Raw genomic sequence first — 9,013 nt, forward strand, 5'->3', positions numbered from 1 at the left:
CCAGGAGCTCTGAGTTTTGCTCCCTCGGCTCTGTCAGGCGTCTGTCCCCATCTCGGGGTGGTTTTCCTGTGCATTCACCCGTCCTGGCAGCTGGAAACTCGCAAGGGATCCTCACGGTGCCTGGGGCTCTCCCAGCAGCTCTGCCCGCCCCGGGACCCACCATGTGACCTCCACGGTGTGACCCCCAGCGTGTGACCTCCACGGTGTGACCCCCAGCGTGTGACCTTCCTGGGCTCCGAGGTCGGCTTAGCTCAGCCGACCGTCAGGCGCCATCTGTGCCTGGAAACCCTCTCCAGGCAGATGGGTGCACCCCCCTCACCACCCCCCGCCCCAGGGACCCCTGCCCGGCTGCCTGATGTCACGCAATGTGTTTTATTCCCCACATTCCCCGCTGGTTTCGGGATGGAGGGGTGTCGGGGAAGCAGCCGTCTCCCAGATGTTTCTCTTCCTGTTCTCACTTCCTTAGGACGTTTTGAAGTTCTGACCACAATTCTTCTGAGAACAAAGACCCCGGCATCTGCCTGGCTCTGCCTCCGGGCCTCGGAGATTTACGGGGAGCGAGCACAGGAGATGGGCTCTCACGGAGGAGACGGGGCAGGTGGACGGCACGTGTTTGGAGCAGGAGGCACGGATCCCAGCGGGGCCTGGGGCCCACGTCCACCTCGATGCATCCTGCGTGGCTCACCCCCCCCCCACACACACACACACCTCCTCAGCCTAAGGGAAGAGGAGTGTGGCAGCCGAGGGCCTGGGTGAGTCGGCAGCGGCACGGCTTGTGCAGCGGCTCCCAGCGGCGGCCCTAGGAGGGGAGAGCCAAGAGACCCTGTTGTCTCTGCGACATCACGCAGCACAGGCCCGGGCTTCCTGGGGGCCCCGTGACCCTGATCTCAGCCTCAGAGGCCAGTGGTGAGACCCTCTCCCCTCTCCCTGGACACCTTGGGGGACTCAAGGGGTAGACAGCTCGTCGAGGGAGCCAGCAGACTCTGGACACATTTGCAGGGTTGTTTTTTGGTGTGTTTTTTTATAAACATTTTTATTGGTTTCAGAGAGGAAGGGAGATAGAAACATCAAGGATGAGAGAGCATCATGGATCGGCTGCCTCCTGCACTCCTCACACTGGGGATGGAGCCCACAACCTGGGCCTGTGCCCTGACCAGGAATCGAACCGTGACCTCCTGGTTCCTAGGTCAGTGCTCAACCTCTGAGCCACGCCGGCCGGCACATTTGTGCTTTGAGTGAGAACCTACCACACATTCTGCTGGCAGAGTCGGTGTGGCTGTAGGGAAGGGAGGGGCCAGGGCTGCCCCTGACAGAGCTGGACGTCTGAGGTCAGAGGGGCACCTGTGAGGGCAGAACAGGTTGGGTGGGGGCAGGCAGGATGTGGGGGGCCGCATATCTGGCATTCAAAGCCACGGGAATAAATCAGTTCCCTGGGAACGGAGCCGGAAGAGCCGGCAGGCTGAGTGCAGGTGGCATTCCCCGGGAGGGGAGTGAGGAGAAAAATGTCAAATTAATTCACAGCCGGGGGGAGATGAGTTATCTCGTACCCCACGTGCAATCGTTCAGAGAGGCCCACGATGTAACAACAGAATGTGGGATTTGAACAGAATCCGCTGATGATGAGGGACAGGGCGGTGGACGGGTGCGAGTGAGGCTCTGGAGCCAGAGGCCCTGCTCACGCCCCCGGGGGTCGCTGGTTGGGACAAGTACTGTGCAGGCCTGACACGCCCCATGGCGAACGCACCCTCAAGTGCCCCCGAGAGTCACCCGGTACCCAACCCGCATCCTCCCCTTGGGTGTGGGTGGCACCTGTGACTCACTTCTCACTAAGAGATGAGGGCAGCTGGCTGGCGCAGCTCAGTGGTTGAGTGTCGACCTAGGAACCAGGAGGTCACGGTTTGATTCCCAGTCAAGAGCACAGGCCTGGGTTGCGGGCTCCATCCCCAGTGGGGGGCGTGCAGGAGGCAGGCGATCCCCGATTCTCTCTCATCACTGATGCTTCTTTCTCTCTCTCCCTCTCCCTTCTTCTCTGACATCAATAAACATTTTTAAAAAGAAAGAAGGAAAAAAGAGAGACGAGGGCAAAAATGAAGGTGATGTGCCGCCCCCTCATCTGTGGATGTTGAGTGAGTCCAGGAGGGCTTCCTGGTAGAGGTGACCTTCAGGCAGGCCCTTCTCTGCAGACATCAGACCAGGACTCTGCAACTGTGTGGAAATGAATTCTGCCAACACCCTGCCCGGACCCCCTGGGGGGTGGGGCGTCCCGACGAGGACCCGGCCCAAATCTCCTGAGCTCAGCCTGGGTGGCGGGCAGAGGACCGGCTGCGTCACACCGAACGCTGCTGGACGCCAGAAATGCCTTCCAGCCTCTGGTCAGTGCTGCACGGCCGTAGCAAAGGACTACACACAGGAGCTATATTTGGACAAACGTCTGCATTCACAAGTTCTTGGTGAGATATGTACGCGTTTGAGTCAGCATTTCCCCTTGTTCCGGATTGTGCCGTGGGGCGCTGGGGAGGATTCTTAGAAATAAATGCTGCGGAAAGGCCAGATTTGGGAAATTGTCGATTTGTCAGCCCAGGTGAGCTAGCGGCTCCAGGTCAGCTGTCTGGGCGTGTGCGTGTGTGCGTGTGTGCATGTGAGTGTGTGTGTGTGAGAGTGTGTGAGTGTGTGTGCGTGCGTGTGTGTGTGCGTGTGCGTGTGAGTGTGTGCGCGTGTGTGTGTGCGTGTGTGCGTGTGAGTGCGTGTGTGCTTGTGCGTGTGCATGTGAGTGTGCGTGCGTGCGTGTGTGCATGTGTGTGCGTGCATGTGAGTGCGTGTGTGTGTGCGTGTGCGTGTGAGTGTGTGCGCGTGTGTGTGTGCGTGTGTGTGTGCGTGGCACGTGTGCATGAGTGTGAGCACGAGAAAGGTGTGGATGTGCAGGTAGTGTGTGTGTGTGTGCGCATGTGTGTGTGGGTGTGCATTTGTGTGCGCGTGTGTGTGCGTGTGTGCGTGTGAGTGCGTGTGTGCTTGTGCATGTGCGTGTGAGTGCGTGTGTGCTTGTGCGTGTGCATGTGAGTGTGCGTGCGTGCGTGTGTGCATGTGTGTGCGTGCATGTGAGTGCGTGTGTGTGTGCGTGTGTGTGTGTGCGTGTGTGTGTGAGTGTGTGTGTGTGTGTGTGTGTGTGTGTGAGTGTGAGAGAGAGAGATTCTGTCTCCCAAGGACAGATGGCAATGTCTGGAGACACTGCTTTTTTAAAAATATATTTTTATTGATTTCAGAGAGGAAGGGAGAGGGAGAGAGACAGAAACCTCAATGATGATTCATGCACATTAAACGGAAATAAATTAGAAGAAATATTTTAGAGGCCGGGGAGGGACCACAGGAGGGCTCCAGGCTGTGTCTGACCGTCTCCCTGGGTCCCAATCCGCGGGTCCCAGCAGCAAGCTAACCTACTGGTTGGAGCGTCTGCCCCCTGGTGGTCAGTGTGAATCATAGCGATGGATAGAACAGTAGAAGGAAGGGTCAGACACTTAGACCTTTATTATATAGGATTTCGGAGAGGAAGGGAGAGGGAGAGACAGAAACTTCAATGATGAGAATCATCGATTGGCTGCCTCCTGCACACCCCACATTAGGGATCGAGCTCACCACCCGGGCATGTGGCCTGACCTGGAATCAAACCTGGTTCGTAGGCTGATCTCAACCCGAGAGCCACGCTGTCCGGGCAGGACAAGGATGTTCCTTACAAGAGATGCCGTGCCCTCATCACGGGAGCCCCTGAGTCCCAGCAGCCCTGCAGGTAGCACTGCCACGACCCAGGGACAGAGGAGGGTGCAGGTGGGGGGACGCTCAGCCAACCTGCTCGGTGCTGCCTGGCTACGGGGCGGAGGGACCCGTGTCTCCACACACCCAGCTGAGACCCATGGAAACGCAGTGTCCCCTGGTGCCCGGAGCTCAGGTGTGCCCAGCCCCACCTGACACCTCTCTCTCCATCTCTCGGCCCCACCCTGCTTCCCCAGGGCATCGGGGAGCTCCTGGCCCTTGGACCCCCTTGTCCCGGCCTGTCCTGGGCACTGGGCACTGGGAGATGTCCTTGTGCCTCCCTCAGGGGCCTTTGCTGCCCTGTGACCAGGACTCAGGTGACCCTCTGGGGTGGGGTTGGGGCAGGTGTGAGGTCAGGAAGCTGTAGCTTTTTCCCGAGGACCTGCCCTCCCTCCTGGACAAGTGAGGGGGCTGTGCTGACCAGGTGCCAGAAGGGCCGCTGAATCCAGGAAGGGGGTCAGCGTGGTGATTCCACTGAGAGGGGCTTCGGTCAGAAAGGTCTGGAGTTGGGGCTCCCGGGATGGGTCCTCCAGGAGGAGGAGGCCAGGTCGGGGGCTGCGGAGGGGCCCAGGGAGAAGCCCGTGTACAGAAGGGGGCACCCACAGGCCTGCCAGGGCCTCCAGCTGGGCTGCCCGGGGCTGGGCAGGGCGGGCGGAGCTGGGAGGGCTGGCAGGGAGGCAGCGGGTCGGTGGGAGCAGGTCAGCCGCCTCCAGCAGCAGCTGGCGGACAGCAGGGGGAGCTTGGAACCTGGCTGGTCTCGTCTTCCTCCCGCTTGGTCACCTGGCCGCCTGAGCCCTGGCCCTGCTGTGCCAGCCTCGGAGGCCGAGGCGTGCTGACGGGCTGGTCGAGGGTCCCAGGCCCCTGGCTGCCCTGGGCGTGGCCACCGGGAGTGAGAAAGGCCCACCGAGGGGACATGTCGGGGGCTTGGTCCTGAGCTCCCCGCCGCTCAGCTATCTCCTGCAGACCACCAGCAACAGAGTGGGGGGCCCAGCCAGGGCCTGGGGGAACCCCTAGCCTGAGCGGGGAGAGCTGCAGGCCTGGAACGGGACACCCTCTCCGGAGCTTTGGGGACTCTGGCGGGACTGGGGTGGCCCCGGCTCATTCCTAGTTCTCTGTGGTGAGCTCCCCAGCGCCTGCTCAGGGGCCACACGTGGTCCCTTGGGTCCTTGCAGATGGGAGCTGTCTCGTCACTGTAGGCTCAGGGTGCCCCCCGTCCCCACTTGACAGGTTTCACCTGGCACCACGAGCACCAGAGTGACTCCGATGGGCCGTCTGCTGCATGGCTGGTCCTGGAAGTGGCCTTCCGACCCCCTCCAGGGCCTGTCCACGCCCACAGCCCATGGTCCAGCCTGGTGCCGGGGCCCAGTGTCCCTCAGGCCAGATTCAGCGCAGCCCACCCAGCCCACGAGGGCCTCACGCCTGCTTAAAGGGGCTCCTGGCCGTTCTGCACAGCCCTGGGGGCCAGGGAGGGGCGGCCGGCGGGGGTGGAGGGACAGGCTGGTGCCAGGCCCCGAGCTCCGAGTGTGGAGGAAGCGCAGGGCCCAGGGGCTGGGCAGTCCCAGGGCCAACGAGAACGAGAGGGGGACAGGGATCCTCTCACCTGTGGGAACACCTGCCCGAGGAGATCCCGTCAGAGGGACGGTCCCTCCAGAGACTACACACCAGCCCCACCCCCAGAGAGTCCGAGAGCGTGGCCCTTGTGCTGGCTCACGGGGCAGTTTTGGGGAGCTGGGACAATGAATTCCTGGTGTCCCCGGGGCCCCGGGCAGGAAGGGGCACGGGGGGCACACCGCCTCACCCTGGCAGGCAGAGCGCCAGCACCCTGATTTACCCATCTGAGTAGTCTAAGTCCCCACCCCATTCTCTTCTCTCTGAGACCCACTTTCCAGACTGGATAGACTGGTAACTCCGCTCCCTCCCCGCTGGCAGCCCGTCCAGGACACGCTCCATGTAGGGAAGGCTTTGATCGCATGTCCCACCCGGAGGGTCCCCTCTCCCCGCCACGGCCTCCCGCCCTGCCCCCTCTCGCTGCTATGCCAGCGAACGGGTTTGCGTTGGCGCGCGGCCAAACCCTGGAATGTGCCTGCAGCGGCTGTTCCTGGAACAGGGACGACAAAGCACAGACTGTCTTGGAGGCGGGCGGACGGGCCGCAGCCTGCCCGGAGTCACGCAGGAGCCGGTGGCCGCGGGGGAGGGGGATGAATGGGCTCACACAGGCCGGACACCCGTGAATGGGCGCCGAGCGTCCAAGCACAAGGCGGGCTTGGAACTGGCCAGCGGGGGCCGCAGACCTGGACGTGGGCCGCCGTGAGGGGTGGGTGCAGGCGCTGAGGGGACACACTGCTGATGTCCCCGGTGAGTGGGGCACAGAGCACCCCAAAACGTAGACTTCTGTGTGATTCAGGCCTTCAGGGACGGGGTGCCACGTCCAGAGCCCAGTCGTTTTGGGGAGCATCTGCACACGGTAGTCACAGGCGTGTCACCTGGACGTGGACTTGGGGTACAGGGTCAGCTCTTCACAGTCACGAGCAGGGTCACGAGGCCCCTGCATGAGGGCAGCAAAGCTCCGGGGACTGTGGAGGCTTCGCCCGATGCTTGAGGGGTGAGGGTAGCCCGCCTGGCAGCATCATGAGTGGGCAGAGACCCGGCTCACGTGGGCGGGCGTGAGAGGCAGGCATGTGGGTGACCCAGGACCCGGAAAGGAGTGTGGCCCCAGAAGCACAGGCAAGTGGGGCAACACGGATGGAGGGGGCGCCGAACCTCAGGCGGCAGGGCTTTCACCCCCAGAGGCCCTGGGAGCTGGGGAGCTGTGTATCTGTCAGGTTGGCATTCAGAGGAGGGGGTACAGGCTGCCCAGATACTCAGAAAACCGTGGGACCAGACGGTGAGGCCTGGAGCCAAGGCCTGGAGGCTGGAGCCTGGTGCGCGGAGGCTGGGCTGCCTCGGACCTGGGGGACGGACCGGGTGGTCCAGACCTGCTTCTGCACCCAGGACTTCGGGGTGACAGGGACCCGCCCTGTCTGCTCAGGGGAACCAGGCTACCCGACCCTCTCGGGGTTCAGGTGGTGGCTTCTAGCGGTGCCATGCTGAGTGTCCCGGGCCCTCAGGGCCAGGCACCCAGACCCTCAGAGTGTGGGCCGTATTGCCCGTACTATTTGGGTACCAGGTCCCCAGTTCTGCAGTCTAACAGAGCACCCATCATCCTGGCTACAGAATGTCTGAGAGGATGGGTGACAGAGGTCACCCCAGTTCTGCAGGGAATGGGGTTCAGTCTGTTAGTGCTCGATGCCTCAGGAGCACCTGGCTGTGGACCCCAACTCAGCTCTTCAGTGGAGTGGGGTGCGGTACTCTGACACTCCGACAGCGGCGTTCAGAACCCCACACGCACACTAATGGTTTCAGGACCCCAGGTACTCTATGGGGTACAGGACCCCACACTCTGACTCGTGGGGTCCAGGCCAAGACATGTCTGGGTGGGGACACCCCTCTGGAGACGGGGGCGGGACGTCCCAGACACCTGGGTGGCAGGAGGGCAGGCGCCCAGCACACAGATGAATAGCACACAGAGCTAGACACAGGGATGAATGGGACCCACACAGGCAAAGGGGGCGGATGGAGTGGGGCGTCCAAACCGCAGGCGGAGGCCACCGGCCTGGCCTGGCACACGGGCCGAGCGAGATGTGTCAGTTGGGCCTTCAGGCAGCTTGGGGCCAGCGCGTGGGGACAGGCTGTCCAGGGCCCTGGTGACCACAGAGCAGCGTCCCTGTGCCCAGACGGGAGAAGGCTGCACAGGGACTCGGGGGTCAGGCGTGTCCCCAGGCATTCACAGGAGTGGGGGAGCTGCTTGGACGCCAGGGTGCCCTGGATGAGCTAGATCCCCCAGAGCTGCAGAGGGGCTCATAGGCCCCTGGAGAAGCAGTGACAGGGTGGGGTACAGGCCCTGGGAGGGACCCCAGTCCCTGGGCCACAGGGAACCTCACTTCTATGACATGGGGGTTAGAGCACCAGCATTTGTGGAGTGGGTTACATACTGCAGTGCAATCAGAGGTGGGGTATGTCCCCTCAATTTCCAGGTGAACTGGTTAAAATTCACCCCCAAACTCCAAAGAGTGGGACTCACATCCCCAGAAATCCAGACTCACAGACACACGAGCACAGACTGGAAAGATGGTGCATGGAACCCAGAGTCTAGCACCTCGATGCTGACATCCAGAGAGAGGGGCGCGGGCTCCCCAGAGGCTCAGATAGTGGGGTGCAGGCCCCCTAGAGGCTCATATAGTGGGGTGCAGGCTCCCCAGAGGCTCAGATAGTGGGGTGCAGGCCCCCTAGAGGCTCATATAGTGGGGTGCAGGCTCCCCAGAGGCTCAGATAGTGGGGTGCAGGCTCCCCAGGTGAAAGGGCTTAGTCATCGAGGAAGACGGGCACCCACAGGCTGAGACCTAGCAAACGGGCACAGGGCTCCTCAGCCCACGGGGACTGTGACAAGCGGAGCCCCCGTCCTCTGCGGTCCTGGGTGCTGGTGGCCAGGCTCTGCGTGGACAGGGCCTGCGTGCAGCCCCTGCACGTCTCATGGCTCCTTGCCAGCAGCTCCTAACTCCCTGAGCCAGCGTTGGCCCCGAATTCCAACCTCAAACCGCCCTAGACCACCCAGGGGAAACCGTCCAGCAGCCCCGCCCGCCAGGGTCTCCGTGAGGCGCTGCCAAGCTGCCCGCTGGGGGCCCCCGGCCTGAGGCCGCCAGCTCTGCTTGGTTTTCCCTTCCTGCCCTGGAACCTCAGCCGCTGTCTCGCCACGGGGGCGCCCCTTTCCTGGGAACGGTACAGAGCGGCGGCTGGCTCACGCGGGGCACACGTATGCGGCCGCATTCTAGGGCCCTGCGTATGGGGCCTGGCATCGTGCCCGCCCACGCGCCTCCCCCGGAGCAGGGTGCCGGCTCCCGGCGTGCCCCACTGCCCCACAGGCCTCCTCTGAGGACCCAGAGCTGTGCCAGCCACTCCCGGCCCCTCTGCTGTCAGGCGCTTCTTCCAAACCGCATCACGGGGCGGGACTTGGCGGGAGGCCCGGCCGTGCGCAGGGATACCCACGTGCCCGTGCCCTGTGCCCCTGAGCCTCTCGTGACTGGCATGGGCACAGGCAGGCACATGCCACCTGCGGTGCCACAGAGCAGCCTCAGAGCCCAGGCAGAGGGAGCGCTGCCCGCCCAGCCCGGCC

At 63.0% G+C, this 9,013-nt stretch overlaps 2 long non-coding RNA genes across 6 annotated transcripts in view; one reads left to right on the plus strand and one right to left on the minus strand.

Moving 5' to 3' along the window:
* Positions 1-2,550, plus strand: part of LOC102752853 — a 14,610-nt gene extending 12,060 nt beyond the window's left edge. Inside the window, exons 4-5 of one of the 5 annotated variants that reach the window (XR_001514231.1) lie at positions 467-906; positions 2,057-2,550. This is a non-coding gene — a long non-coding RNA (uncharacterized LOC102752853). Of the gene's footprint in view, positions 1-466; positions 907-1,046; positions 1,067-2,056 lie in introns of those variants that run through there. The other 4 variants (XR_001514232.1, XR_435779.2, XR_001514233.1 and 1 more) reach the window with 4 other exon arrangements.
* Positions 2,551-6,567: 4,017 nt separating this feature from the next.
* The window catches only part of LOC107183445, a 3,901-nt gene continuing 1,455 nt past the window's right edge, over positions 6,568-9,013 (minus strand). Inside the window, exons 2-3 of the long non-coding RNA XR_001514234.1 lie at positions 8,761-8,767; positions 6,568-6,578 (exon numbers count right to left, since the gene is read on the minus strand). This is a non-coding gene — a long non-coding RNA (uncharacterized LOC107183445). The remainder of the gene's footprint in view (positions 6,579-8,760; positions 8,768-9,013) is intronic.

Source organism: Myotis davidii, unplaced genomic scaffold, assembly GCF_000327345.1.
Source record: "Myotis davidii unplaced genomic scaffold, ASM32734v1 scaffold880, whole genome shotgun sequence".
In the NCBI taxonomy this organism is placed as follows: Eukaryota; Metazoa; Chordata; class Mammalia; order Chiroptera; family Vespertilionidae; genus Myotis; species Myotis davidii.